The 13,103-nt window shown below is 40.3% G+C and overlaps 1 non-coding gene across 1 annotated transcript; it reads right to left on the bottom strand.

The window, feature by feature from the left end:
• Window positions 1-12,232: 12,232 nt before the first annotated feature.
• LOC122283568 lies at window positions 12,233-12,336 on the bottom strand. Its single transcript, XR_006230967.1, has one exon. It is a non-coding gene; the product is annotated as a small nucleolar RNA R71 (small nucleolar RNA).
• Between the last annotated feature and the right edge of the window lie 767 nt (window positions 12,337-13,103).

Raw genomic sequence — 13,103 nt, 5'->3', positions numbered from 1 at the left:
TCATGCATGTTGTTTGAGTTCTATGTGTTTTTATCTGGTGGTGTTTGGGTTTTACTTACCTGCGGTACCATTTTTGGTTCCGTAGCATTTGGTGCAGGTTTTGAGGATGAGGAGGAGGAGGCTGAGCCTGAGGATGCGGCTCCGCCGGGTTGCTGATGTTATGCTTTATAATTTGGTTTAAAATTATATTTGTGTTATGCAATATTTTATTTATGTATGTTTTAAACAACTTGCATTACGTTAAGAAAAAAATTCTGGTACTTAGTTATATGACTTTCGTTATCCGCTGCGTGTTTCTTCGTGCACATATGTTGCCTTTGCACACACTTGGCACCCGTCGTTAGGGTGGTGACCCGGGTTGTCACTATTCGGACGTCTTGATTTTCCCGTATTCGTGCGTGGGGATTTGGAGGCGTCACAGGTGGTATCAGAGCGGTTTGGCTCTGGGTAAAACCACAAGTCCCGTAGGTAGTACCAGAATGGTTTTAAAGTTGTGTTTTGAAAATTATGTTAAGTAAAGTTATTTGATTTGTTTTAATTGTTTTATTTGTTTGAGCTTGTTTGTTTGTTTTTATTTATTTGGTTATGTTTTTACAAGTTGGTTTCTTTTATTTTCTGTGATGTGGTGTTGGTCTGTGGTTCTATTTTTGTTTGTTGTTGGTTTTATTTGTTTTGTTTTCTGAAAGGGGGTCAAAGGTTGTGGTGACAGGAAAAAAAATGGGGAGACCAAGGAAATCTACTCAGGAGCCACGGGACAATACCTCAAGGGATGACTCCATAGCCGAAGCAATACGACAGATGATGGAGTTCATGCAGCAGAATATTAGGCCACAACAGACAGGGCCTTGGCCACAACAAGGAGGACCTTGGCCACCACAAGGGGGTCCCTGGCCACAACAAGGAGGGTTTTGGCCACAGTCAGGAGGTCCTTGGCCATATCAGGGAGGGCTTTGGATGTACCCGGGAGGGTCCAGTAGCATGGTGCAAGCCGGATGCACCTATGAGCGCTTCCTGGCGCATAGAACCCCACACTTCACTGGAGAAGAGGATCCACTTCAAGCTGGAAAATGGATCAAAGATCTGGAAAGAACATTTGAGGTGTGTGGCTGCACCGAGGTGCAACAGGTACTCTACGCCAGCTATCTCTTGCAAGGCATAGCGTCTGATTGGTGGGATACCAAGAGGGTGATGCTGGAATCAGAATTGGGGTCTTTCGCTGCTGTGACCTGGCAGCGCTTCAAGAAGGAGTTTAATGACCGCTTCTTTCCCGCATTGGTAAGGAAGCAAAAGGCAAGAGAGTTCTCAAATTTGGTCCAAGGGGGTGCGACAGTGGAACAGTACGCCCGGAGATTCATAGAACTTGGGCGATTTGCTCCTCACCTTATCGCCACCGAGGAGATGCGAGCTGATCGTTTTCAGGAGGGACTACGCGATGACATATGCCGTATGGTGGTCAGCCATCGGATATCCACTTTTCAGGAATTAGTGGATGTGGCCACCCTTGTGGAGCGAGAAAATAATCTGAGTATGGGCTCCCCTCCAGGACATAAGAGACGGAGTTTTTCTGGTGAAAGAAGCAGCTTGAGTTCGCCCCAGAAATTTGTTCAGCGGACCGGAACTCGACCTCAAACGTCCTCAGGTGTTCATATGGGAGGACGGGTACCAATTTGTGGAGCATGTAATAGAGCTCATGAGGGCGAGTGTCGGCTGAGTAGTGGACCCCAGTGTTACCGGTGCGGCCAAGTGGGACATATTGCTCGGGATTGCCCCGTCAGAGTTCAAGGAAGCCGTGGAGGTAGACACGGTGGAAGAACCAACCCGAGAAAAGTAGTGCAAGCCCGGGTTTATGCTGTCACACCCGGAGAGGTGGATGATGAGGCGCTAGCGACCCATGATGCTGGAGTAATTACAGGTATGGACTAATTTAATTTTAAGTTGGATTTAATTTTTGGTGTATTTGGTTTCTTCTTTGTTTTTTTTTGGATTTCATGGGTTGATGTGTTGGTTCAGGAAGAGTCCGTTTGTATGAGTTTTATGCTTGTACTTTGTTTGATTCCGGTGCGTTGCAGTCATTTGTATCTTCCACGTTTGCGCGAGTGTGTAATTTGGTCACAGAACCGTTGCCGAAGTCTATGGTAGTGGCTCTACCCGATGGTGAAATGGTGTGGTGTTCCAAGGTTGCTTTGGGATGCCCGTTAAATTTTGAGGGAAGGTTCTTAGATACTGATTTGGTGGTGTTCAAGCTGTTGGGTTTTGATATCATCCTCGGGATGGATTGGCTATACCGATATTCTGCTAGTATTAATTGCAGAAGTCGGATAATTAGCTTTCAGCTTCCAGATGGTGATTGTCTGGAATTTGCAGGGAGTAAGTTAAAAGAAAAGCCGATAATTATATCGGCAATTCAAGCAAGAAGAGAGATTGCATGGGGAGCGGATGCATTCTTGGTTCAGATGGTGTCCACGCCGTCCGATGAGAAGTCTTTGGCAGACATTCCAGTTGTGGAAGAATTCCTGATGTGTTTGTGGACGACTTGCCCGGACTACCCCCTGTGCGGGAAATGGAATTTGTTATAGACTTGGAACCTGGAGCGGCTCCTGTGCATAAAGCTCCTTATCGCATGACACCGATTGAATTAAAAGAGTTGAAGACTCAGTTGCAAGAGCTGGTAGAGAAGGGATTTATTCAGCCTAGTACTTCACAGTGGGGTGCACCAGTTTTGTTTGTTAGAAAGAAAGATGGAACCCTCCGTATGTGCATAGATTATCGGGAATTGAATAAGGTGACCATAAAAAATAAATATCCTCTCCCGCGGATAGATGATTTATTTGATCAGCTTCAAGGAGCAACCGTGTTCTCTAAAATTAATCTGAGGTCGGGATACTACCAGCTGAGGATCAGAGACAAGGATGTGCCTAAAACTGCTTTCAGGTCGAGGTATGAGCATTATGAATTTAAGGTGATGCCGTTTGGGTTAGCTATTACCGAAGATTTGTTGAGGGATTTGTTCGCCTATCCGGACCTCTCACAGCTTTGACCCGGAAGAATACAGAATTTGTTTGGTCAGATAAGTGTGAGAGAAGCTTCCAAGAATTAAAGAACATGTTGACGACGACACCAGTGTTAGCGCTCCCAGAACCGCATAAGCCATTCGTAGTCTTCAGTGATGCGTCTAAGTTTGGTTTGGGTTGTGTCCTTATGCAGGAAGGACGGGTTGTTGCATATGCATCTCGTCAGCTAAAGGACCATGAGAAGAATTATCCGACGCACGATTTAGAATTGGCTGCGATTGTTTTTGCTCTCAAGATCTGGCGGCACTTCTTGTATGGGGAAGCTTGTGAGGTATTTACTGATCACAAGAGCTTGAAGCATTTGTTTTCCCAGAAAAATCTGAATATGAGGCAGAGGCGATGGCTAGAGCTAATCAGTGACTATCAGTGTGAGATCAAGTTCCATCCGGGGAAGGCTAATATAGTTGCTGATGCTTTGAGCCGAAAGTCGCACTTGGAAGATGAAGCCGAGCCGTCAGAATTGGATTCGTTGCTTTGCGGGATGAGAAGGCTCCTTATTGAGAGTTCACAGCAAGAAGAGATTTTATCTTCAGTTCTGGATATTCGGGTAACCGATTTTGAAGAATTGAAGACTCTTCAAAGAAAGGACCCGAAGCTGCTGAATATCAGAAAAAGAGTAAGAAAATCTCGAGGGCCGTTTCATTATAGCATGGATAAAGATGGGATACTTCGGTTCCGAGATCGCAGAGTGGTCCCAAAGGACTCAGAATTGAAAGAACGGATCATGGCGGAAGCTCATGCGGCCCCTTATTCAGTTCATCCCGGCAGTACAAAGATGTATCGGGACTTGAAGAAAAATTACTGGTGGGATAGAATGAAGAAAGATATTGCCTTATATGTTGAGAAATGCCACACATGCCGTCAAGTGAAGGCCGAGCATCAAAGACCTGCAGGTATGCTCCAACCCCTCCCTATTCCTGAGTGGAAATGGGATGACATCACGATGGACTTTGTAGTGGGTTTGCCGAGAACGCCTAGTGGGAAAAATTCTGTTTGGATGCTTGTTGACCGGTTAACGAAAAGTGCTCATTTCCTGCCTGTTAATAACACCGACTCTTTGGGTAAGTTGACCCGCTTGTATGTCAAGGAGATAGTGCGACTGCACAGCATACCAAAGAGTATAGTGTCGGATCGAGACCCGAGGTTCACGTCGCAGTTCTGGAAGAGTTTGCAGGCAGCTTTGGGTACTAAGTTGAAGTTCAGTACTACATATCACCCGCAGACAGACGGCCAATCAGAGCTCATAATTCAGACCCTTGAAGACATGTTGCGAGCATGTGTCATGGAATTTCAAGGGAGTTGGGAAAACCATTTGCCGCTCATCGAGTTTGCTTATAATAACAGCTTCCATGCGACCATTCAGATGGCTCCCTATGAGGCTCTTTATGGGAGAAAGTGCAGGTCGCCCTTGTGTTGGGATGAAGTCGGGGAGAGTAGGATAAGTGGACCCGAAATAATTCAAGAGATGCAAAGCCAAGTCCGGATCATCAGAGATAAAATGGCGGCAGCTCAGAGTTGCCAGAAAAGCTACGCTGATACCAGAAGGAGAGAGTTGTCTTTTGAAGTTGGTGATTGGGTTTATCTCAAAGTCTCTCCCATGAGAGGTGTTAAGCGTTTTGGTAAGAAGAGGAAGTTGGATCCGAGGTATGTCGGCCCTTTTAAGATTCTGGAGAAGGTAAGGTCCGTCGCCTATAGAGTTGCTTTGCCAGGATATTTTGGGGATATTCATGATGTCTTCCATGTATCATCCCTGAAGAAGAGCTTTGGACAGCAAGAGCCACGCTTTGTCGACCCAGCGGGTATTCAGTTGCAACCGGATCTCACTTATGAAGTTGTTCTGTCGCAGATCATGGATTGGAAGGAGCAGCAGTTGAGGTCCAAGACTATACCTTTGGTTAAAGTGGCTTAGGGAGATCCGTTAGCTCAAGACTTCTCTTGGGAGCGAGCAGCGGACATGAGGAAGCAGTACCCGTACTTGTTTGAAGGATGAATGTATGTATTTTAATCTTGGTCACAGATGGTTTGTGTGTTTTTATGTGGCTTCTTTAAGTTGGTGGTTGATCTTGCAAATTTCGAGGATGAAATTTGTTTTTAAGGGGGGAGGATGTGATGACTCGCTTTCGCGTGTATTTTCGCTGAAGGGTTGTTTTTATTTTAATTAATATATTAGTTTATTTATTTTAATTTATTGCGTTTTAAAAATTGGTTTTAATTTATTTGATGATGTGTTTTATTTCTTTTAGTCATTTTACTGTTTTAATCTCGTTTCGGCGGGTTTATTTTGTTTTCCCGGAATGAGGATTAGACCTCATCTTTTTTTTCCTACATCTCTTTTTTTCCTTTTTCTTTTTGTTCTTCTTCTTTTTCTCTTTCTTTTTCTTCTTTCTTTTTTTTTTCTTCTTTTTCTCTTTCTTCCCCGTGCGCGTCAACCCCGTCTCTCTCTCTCTCCTCCTCTCCCACGCCGGAGCTGCTTTCTGCCCTCGACCCGCCGCCGTTCGGCACACCGCCCATACCGTTCGACTCCCCTCCCTCCGGCGCAACCCCCCCCAAATCTCAGCCCCAACCGGCCAGCCATTTGGCCGGAAAACCTCCTTAAAGCCTCCACGGTTTTTGCCTCGATCCGCCGCCGTCGCTCCACCTCCGGCCACCACTTCTTCACCACTTCATCACCGGTCCCTTGCCGTCCTAACCCACCTATTTTTGGCCTCCAATAGTCACCAGAACAGCTCCCACGAGCTAGCTTTCCTTTTTGAGAAATCCGGCCTCTCTCCGCCGTTTCTGCCGCCACCCACGGCCAACCACCACTTCCAATAGCTTCATAATCATCCTTAGGCCATTCCCTATCAATCCCAAGCCCTGGTTTGTCCCCGTTCAAAAGTGGGTATTTTACAACCCACGGCCACAGTGAATTTTCACTGTAACGTTGTTGTTTTTCCGCCGTTTGCAACGCCGAGTATTTTCTAAAATTACCGTATAGCGTTGTAAGTATTTTCCAAACCCTATTTTCAGATTTAAATATATATTACTCTTTCAATTATTTTATCTGCTGGTTGGTTGATTCCGGACTGAGTCTGATGAGTTTGGGGGTCGGATGGATGGAGGACGGAGTTGCTTGTTTTATTGAATTATGTTGGTTGATTATTTTTGTGCATTGATATGCATTTACATGGTGCATGCACGTGTATTTTTGTTTAATTGAGAAAAGCCTGTTTATTGGCATAAGTGGACTTACGGGTGCGTGTGTATCACGACCCCAAGCCGGGATGGGGTATTATCCCGGTGGAGCTCCTGTGGTCACTCAGGAGCGGAATAAACTGAGTGATGTCCCCTGGGTTGTCGTTAGGCGACGACGGGAGCGGGGGCTAGGGGTTGCTCGGCTACGAATGCGCCGGGCGTGGAATCGGGCATCGCCCTACGCACCGACTCCATGGCCCTTCACTGGTGAGGGCTAGAGGATGCTTGGCTACGAACACGCGAGGCGTGGAACTGGGCATCGCTCGTTAGGTGTCACATGCGTGGTGGTACTCTGCGGTGTGGCACTGGAGCCAGGGTGTGCGGATGACCCCTAGGGGAGGTCATGGTGCATACGGGTTAAAAATGGATTATGGTTTGAGATGAATAAAGGCCAAATGTGACTTTTGGCGTATTTTTGGAATGGGTTTATTTTTGGGCCAAATGGGATTTTTGGCGTGTGTGGAAAATTATGTTTTATGGGTTTTGCGCATTGGCATCACTTCATGCATGTTGTTTGAGTTCTATGTGTTTTTATCTGGTGGTGTTTGGGTTTTACTTACCTGCGGTACCATTTTTGGTTCCACCACTTTTGGTGGAGGTTTTGAGGATGAGGAGGAGGAGGTTGAGCACGAGGATGCGGCTCCGCCGGGTTGCTGATGTTATGCTTTATAATTTGGTTTAAAACTATATTTGTGTTATGCAATATTTTATTTATGTATGTTTTAAACAACTTGTATTACGTTAAGAAAAAAATTCTGGTACTTAGTTATATGACTTTTATTATCTGCTGCGTGTTTCTTCGTGCACATATGTTGCTTTTGCACACACTTGGCACCCGTCGTTAGGGTGATGACCCGGGTTGTCAACATCCGGACGTCTCTATTTTCCTGTGTCCGTGCGTGGGGATTTGGGGGCGTCACATTTACTAATCATACTACTTCGATACTAGCACCTTATAATTTTTTAGAAATAGTAAGTAGATTTAAAACTAAAAACCAAAAGGTCACACTACATGACCTATAACAAGAGATTAATGAAATAAAGCAAGAGATTAGAAATTTAAAAGCATCTAATCTTAAATTAGAAGTTTCAAATGAACAATTATTATAAGAAATCATATTATTAAAAATACATAAAAATATTAGTACTCCTAATAAAGAACAAGGAGAATGATCAACAATAGTTATTAAAGATGAGACAAATAATTTTATCAACATCCTTTATAGGATAAATTTTGAGAGATGGCATACTGAAATAATATTGCCCTATTAGACACAGGAGTAGATTTAAATTGTATTCAAGAATAATTAATACTTTCCAAATATTTTGGAAAAACAAAAGAGACATTATCCCAAGCCAATGGAACAAAATTTAATATAAATTATAAATCATCTAATGCACATATTTGTAATAATAGAATTTGCTTCAAAACAACATCCATTTTAGTAAAAAAATATCAACACCAAAGTAATATCCTAATATTGGGAAATCCATTTGTTGCCTTACTTTACCCTTTCTCTGTAATAGAATAAGGAATTTCTACAAAAATACTTGAGAAAGAAATTCAATTTAAATTTTTATTTCCTCCAGTTTCGAAAGAAATCAATTCCTTAAAAGAAGTTTCTTTAGCTAAAGAAATTAATTTTTTAACAAAAAAAAAAGATTAAAAGAAAAGAAAAACAAATAGATTTCTTAAAACAAGAATTAAGATACAAAAGAATTGAAAAAAGATCCATTATTAATCCAAAAAATTAATAACTTTAAAACTATAACTAAAAAAGAAGTATAACTTGCTTAATGCTTTCTGGAGTAGAAAACAACATATAGTTGAATTACCTTTTTATAAAAAAAATTTCTAAAAAGAATATTCCTATTAAAATTAGACCAATTCAAATGAACAATGAATTATTCGAATTTTGTAAAAGAAAATTAATGATTTATTAACAAAATGATTAATAAGAAAAATCAAATCACCATCTAATTGTGCTGCCTTTTATGTTAAAAACAGGTAGAATTAGAATGAGAAGTTTCTCAAATAGTAATCAACTAAAAACCATTAAACAAAGTATTACAATAGATTAGGTATCCAATTCCTAATAAAAAAATAAGATTTACTATCTAGTCCTTATAATGCTACTATATTTTCAAAATTTGACATGAAAATTGGATTTTGGCAAATCCAAATTACTGGAAAGATCAATGTAAAATAAAATTCATAGTCCCATTTAGACATTATAAATGAAATGTTATAATATTTGGAATAAAAATGCTCCTGGTAAATTTCTGTGATATCCCTTATTTTCTTATGTTTTTAAATATTTATTTTACTAACTATTCTTATTAGTTCTTTTATTTTAAATTTGTTATTATTATTTTGGTGATAGTATTTTATTGTTATCACTTCCTAAGTTGTTGTGTTTTTAATTGTCTTCTTATCTATTTATTATGCCTTTTTTATTTTGTTGGGTCTTTCTTTTTCGTATTGTTTTTTTTCTTTTTTTTTTTTTTAAATTTCTATTTTGGGCTAAGAAGGGTGTGGAAAACGGGCCCAGCCCATGAGCAAGTGGGAGCCCAGCCCTCCACCCAAATGTGACATCATTTTGGCCAAGCCATTAGGGCTTCATCTCTTGCCCTCTCCCTCTGTTGCTTCGCAACCCTTTCTCCCTTTCTCCATTTCAGTTTTCTTCTTCTTCCTTCCTTCTCCTATTCTTTTTCCTTTCCTCTATCTATATTTTACTGCAGACCTGTGAGCAACATGCATCCTCCATGTGCTGCAGTCTTCATCTTCTTCCTTTATTTTTGTTTTCTTCTTCATTTGGCTTTTTTCTCTTCTTCTTCCCTGTGGATTCATACCTTCCCCTCTCCCCTCTCTGAAAATCTTCCTATGTTTTATTTCCCAGCTGAGCCTGTGACTCTCTTCTCCTCTCTGAAATTTTTGTTCGCTTCCTTTCCTTACAGATGGCAACCTGTGTGCCACCCACTCCTCCAGCAAGCCACCTCCATTTCTCCCTAGTTCAATGCCCCTGTTGATGAAGTGCTAAAATTGCATGATTAAGTTACTTAAGCGAATAAATTGTTTAATAAAAAATAATTTAAGTACTTAATTATGCAATAGATCACATTACTTGATTCAATTGATAAATTCTAGTATTTTGGTGCTTAAAAAGATTTATAATGCAATTGTTTCACATGAAACAAGACAAGCACCTCACATGCATGCAACACAAACTCACACATGCTAAAACCAAACAAACTCACTCGGACATCACATGCACACAGCTGGACCCACAACAGCACTCAAACAAATCGGCACACATGCAGAATAGAAAGCAGAAAATTCAACCATGCAGCAGACCAAACATTCGGACAGCACCAGCAGAACATGGACAGCACTTGCAGAAAAATCTTCAACACATGCAGATCATTCGGACAACCAACAGCAGACCATTCAGAAAAAACAGATGCACATGCAGATGCAGAAAGCATTCGGATCACGTGATAGCACATGCAGAACAGAAAAATCACATGATCAGCAGAAGATCCTTCCGTCAAACATGCAACACACATGCAGAAAAGTTACAACAGACAGCAATCAATATGCAGAAAACATGGACCGAAAGCAGCAGGAGGCGTAGTCTTCGGTTGGCAGCTGTTTTTCTTGACTTTTATCTTTCATTTTTTCTGCTTGCTTTCGGTTTGGCAGCAAGAGCTGGAGAGTTTGAGTTTTTCTTCTTTCTTTTTGATTCGGCTAGCAGTAGATTTTCAAGGTTTTCTTTTGGTTTTACATTCGGGCAGCAGAGTAATGTAGAGGTTGGTGTGTGAAGAAAGTGAGGTGCCGTGATTAAAGGGGAGTGAAGAGTGGAAATTCGGTGGTGATTGATGGAATAAACTATTGTGATTGGAGGAGTGGACGACTAGCAGCAGCTATATATATATATATATGATGCTGGACGTGTGGTGAAAGGAGGGGAATCGGTTGAAGAGAGAGAGAAGAGATAGGAAAGGGTGAAAGGGATAGGTGGGGAGTTGAGAGAATTGGAGATAGGTGCAGAATTTTCAACCAAGTGAGATAGGAATTGAGAGAGTTAAGTGGGGGATGTGCTGGACGAAAAAAGAAAAAAAAATAGAGAGAAGGGGTTGAAAGGAATTAGCTAAAGTGTAGAGTGAAAGGGATAGGTGGGGAGAGAAGAAGGAGAGAGTGAAGAAAGGGACGGAGACAAGGAGAGAATTGGAGAGAAGAAGTCGGTTGGAATTATTTCTTTCTTGGAGGAAGTTGAGGCCGGTTGGAGTAATTTAATTGGATGGGATTTATTTTGGTGGAGAAAGGGACATGATGAGATAGATGCTTGAGTTTAACGTGGAGTTGAAGTGGTTGGAGTTTTATTTTTTTTGCTTCTTCATGTTTTTTTCATTTGGCATATGATGGGGCTGCAGATTCTTCTTGATGAATATCTTTTAATTTCAATTTCTGTTTTATTGGGAGCTTTATTCCTCTGTATCAATTGGATTTCAGATTTTGTTGTTTCTAAGTTATTGCTTAGTATTTCTTGTGTTAGTTATTTAATGGAGAATGCTTATGTGATTTCTATAGTGTTTGTAATGAATATGTTGGGCTAAATTTTCATACTAAGGTTAGAGGTGAAGTTTAATGATTTAAATATTGTTTCCGAATCCACGTAAAATCTATTTTGCGAGTTTGATTGATTGAAAGATTTTATTTGGATAATTTGATTATCTATATACTCGTCTTGATTCATTGTGATTTTCGAATACAGTGAATGCTTGAGGAATCCCTGTGATATTCAAATAGATTTGTAAATGTTTTAATCATCAATCATTCACGCTCAATCATAAGCATCTGTTTTTCTCGATCTTAAATGCTAAATCTACCAATTAAACGGAATCACTATTCTAGTTTAATTGAAGTAAATTGATCGGAAACAATATCATAAATTATTAGACGGATCCTCGAAACCTTAGTCTTTTTCCATTCATTTTATCATTCTAGTTTGATTCATTTTATCAATCTTCATTTGATTGCACGTTTCTTTTTGTAATTTTGTTTCATTGTCTGAATTTATTTTATTTATCACAAAAGTCAATCCCTGTGGATTCGATCCTGTAAGATACTACAACACCTGTATACTTGCAGGTAAAACTGCACTAGATTTTTGATTCATTAATTTGAGTCAAAGTCTAGTCGCAACAAGTTTTTGGCGCCGTTGCCGGGGATTGCAACGTGTGATAATTGTTTTTTATCTTAGAAATCTTTTGCTAATTGTTTTTTTTATATTCTTTTTGCAGGTACAATTTTTCACGAAAAAAAAAACTTTTTTTTTACTTTATTGCTTGTTTTGCATTTTATTTTTTCTATGATCAATCCTCTATGATGAATGATCTCGTGGCAACGTGATCAAACGGGTAGATTGAGAAGAGAGGAAATCATTTTAAGTGAATTGGTTGATACTTTGTCAAGTGATTCTAAAAATTCTCAATCTAATACCATGGCTGACAATCGTAGTGTTCATGACGAACTAGAAAATGAAGAGGCACAAAATAATCCGCAAATGAGAACTTTGCGTGAATATTTGCAGCCTACAAGGACAAGTACTCCATCTTGTATGATTTTTCCTACGAATATGGGAAATTTTGATTTAAAACCGGGAGTAATCCAATTACTTCCCAAGTTTCATGGGTTGGATTCAGAAAGTCCTTATTTGCATCTAAAAGAATTTGAAGAAGATTGTGCAACTTTACAAAACCAAACTATCAATGATGATGTTGTTAGATTAAAGTTGTTTCCATTCTCTTTGAAAGAAAAAGCTAAAAATTGGTTGAACTCCTTGAGACCAAGATCTATTGGCACATGGCAAGAAATGCAAAGGGAATTTCTAAAAAAGTTTTTTCCTACTCATAGGACCAACACTCTTCCCAGAAATATTATGAATTTTTCTCAAAAGGAAAATGAAACATTTTTTCAGTGTTGGGAACGTTTTAAAGAATTGTTGCTAACTTGCCCACATCATGGCTATGAAACTTGGCGCACCATTAGTTTCTTCTATGAAGGTTTAACATCTCAAATACGTCAGTTTGTAGAAATGATGTGTAATGGTGATTTTCTAAATAAAGATCCTGATGACGCTTGGGACTATTTTGACCAGTTAGCTGAAAATGCCCAATCTTGGGATAACACAGATCGTTCTGATCGGTCAAATAAGCCCAAACTCAGTGCCATGTCTCAAGAAGGTATGTATGTTCTTAAAGGAAATGATGATGTGAATGCTAGGATAGCAAGTCTGACAAGAAAAGTCGAAGCCATGGAACTTAGGAAGGTAAATCCGGTTAAGGCCAGTGAAAAAGAAGAAGAAAATTGTGGCATTTGTGAGATTAGTGGACACCTAACTCAGGATTGTCCAACAATCCCTGCTTTTAAAGAGGTGTTGCACGAACAAGCAAATGTTATGAATTCTTATCGGAGACCATTTTCTTCCCCATATTCGGAAACATATAATCCTGGATGGAGAAATCATCCCAATTTTAGTTGGAGGAATGAGTCCAATATAAATCAAAATCCTCAAGGGCCATCTTCTTCTACTCCTTATGTGCCTCCACATAAGAAAACCCTTGAGGAGACATTACAGACTTTTATGCAGGGGCAAGCCAATATCAACACTCAGATAATGCAGGCCATTACTGAGATGAGAAGTTCTATCAACGACTTGACCTCTGCATTACATGCTCAAGAAAAGGGTAAGTTTCCTGCTCAACCTCAGCCAAATCCAAAAGGTAAATTTGAGG

Source organism: Carya illinoinensis, chromosome 11, assembly GCF_018687715.1.
Source record: "Carya illinoinensis cultivar Pawnee chromosome 11, C.illinoinensisPawnee_v1, whole genome shotgun sequence".
NCBI classification, from domain to species: Eukaryota; Viridiplantae; Streptophyta; class Magnoliopsida; order Fagales; family Juglandaceae; genus Carya; species Carya illinoinensis.
Note: the sequence above shows the minus strand (reverse complement) of the source record. Positions and strands in the feature narration are given on the sequence as shown.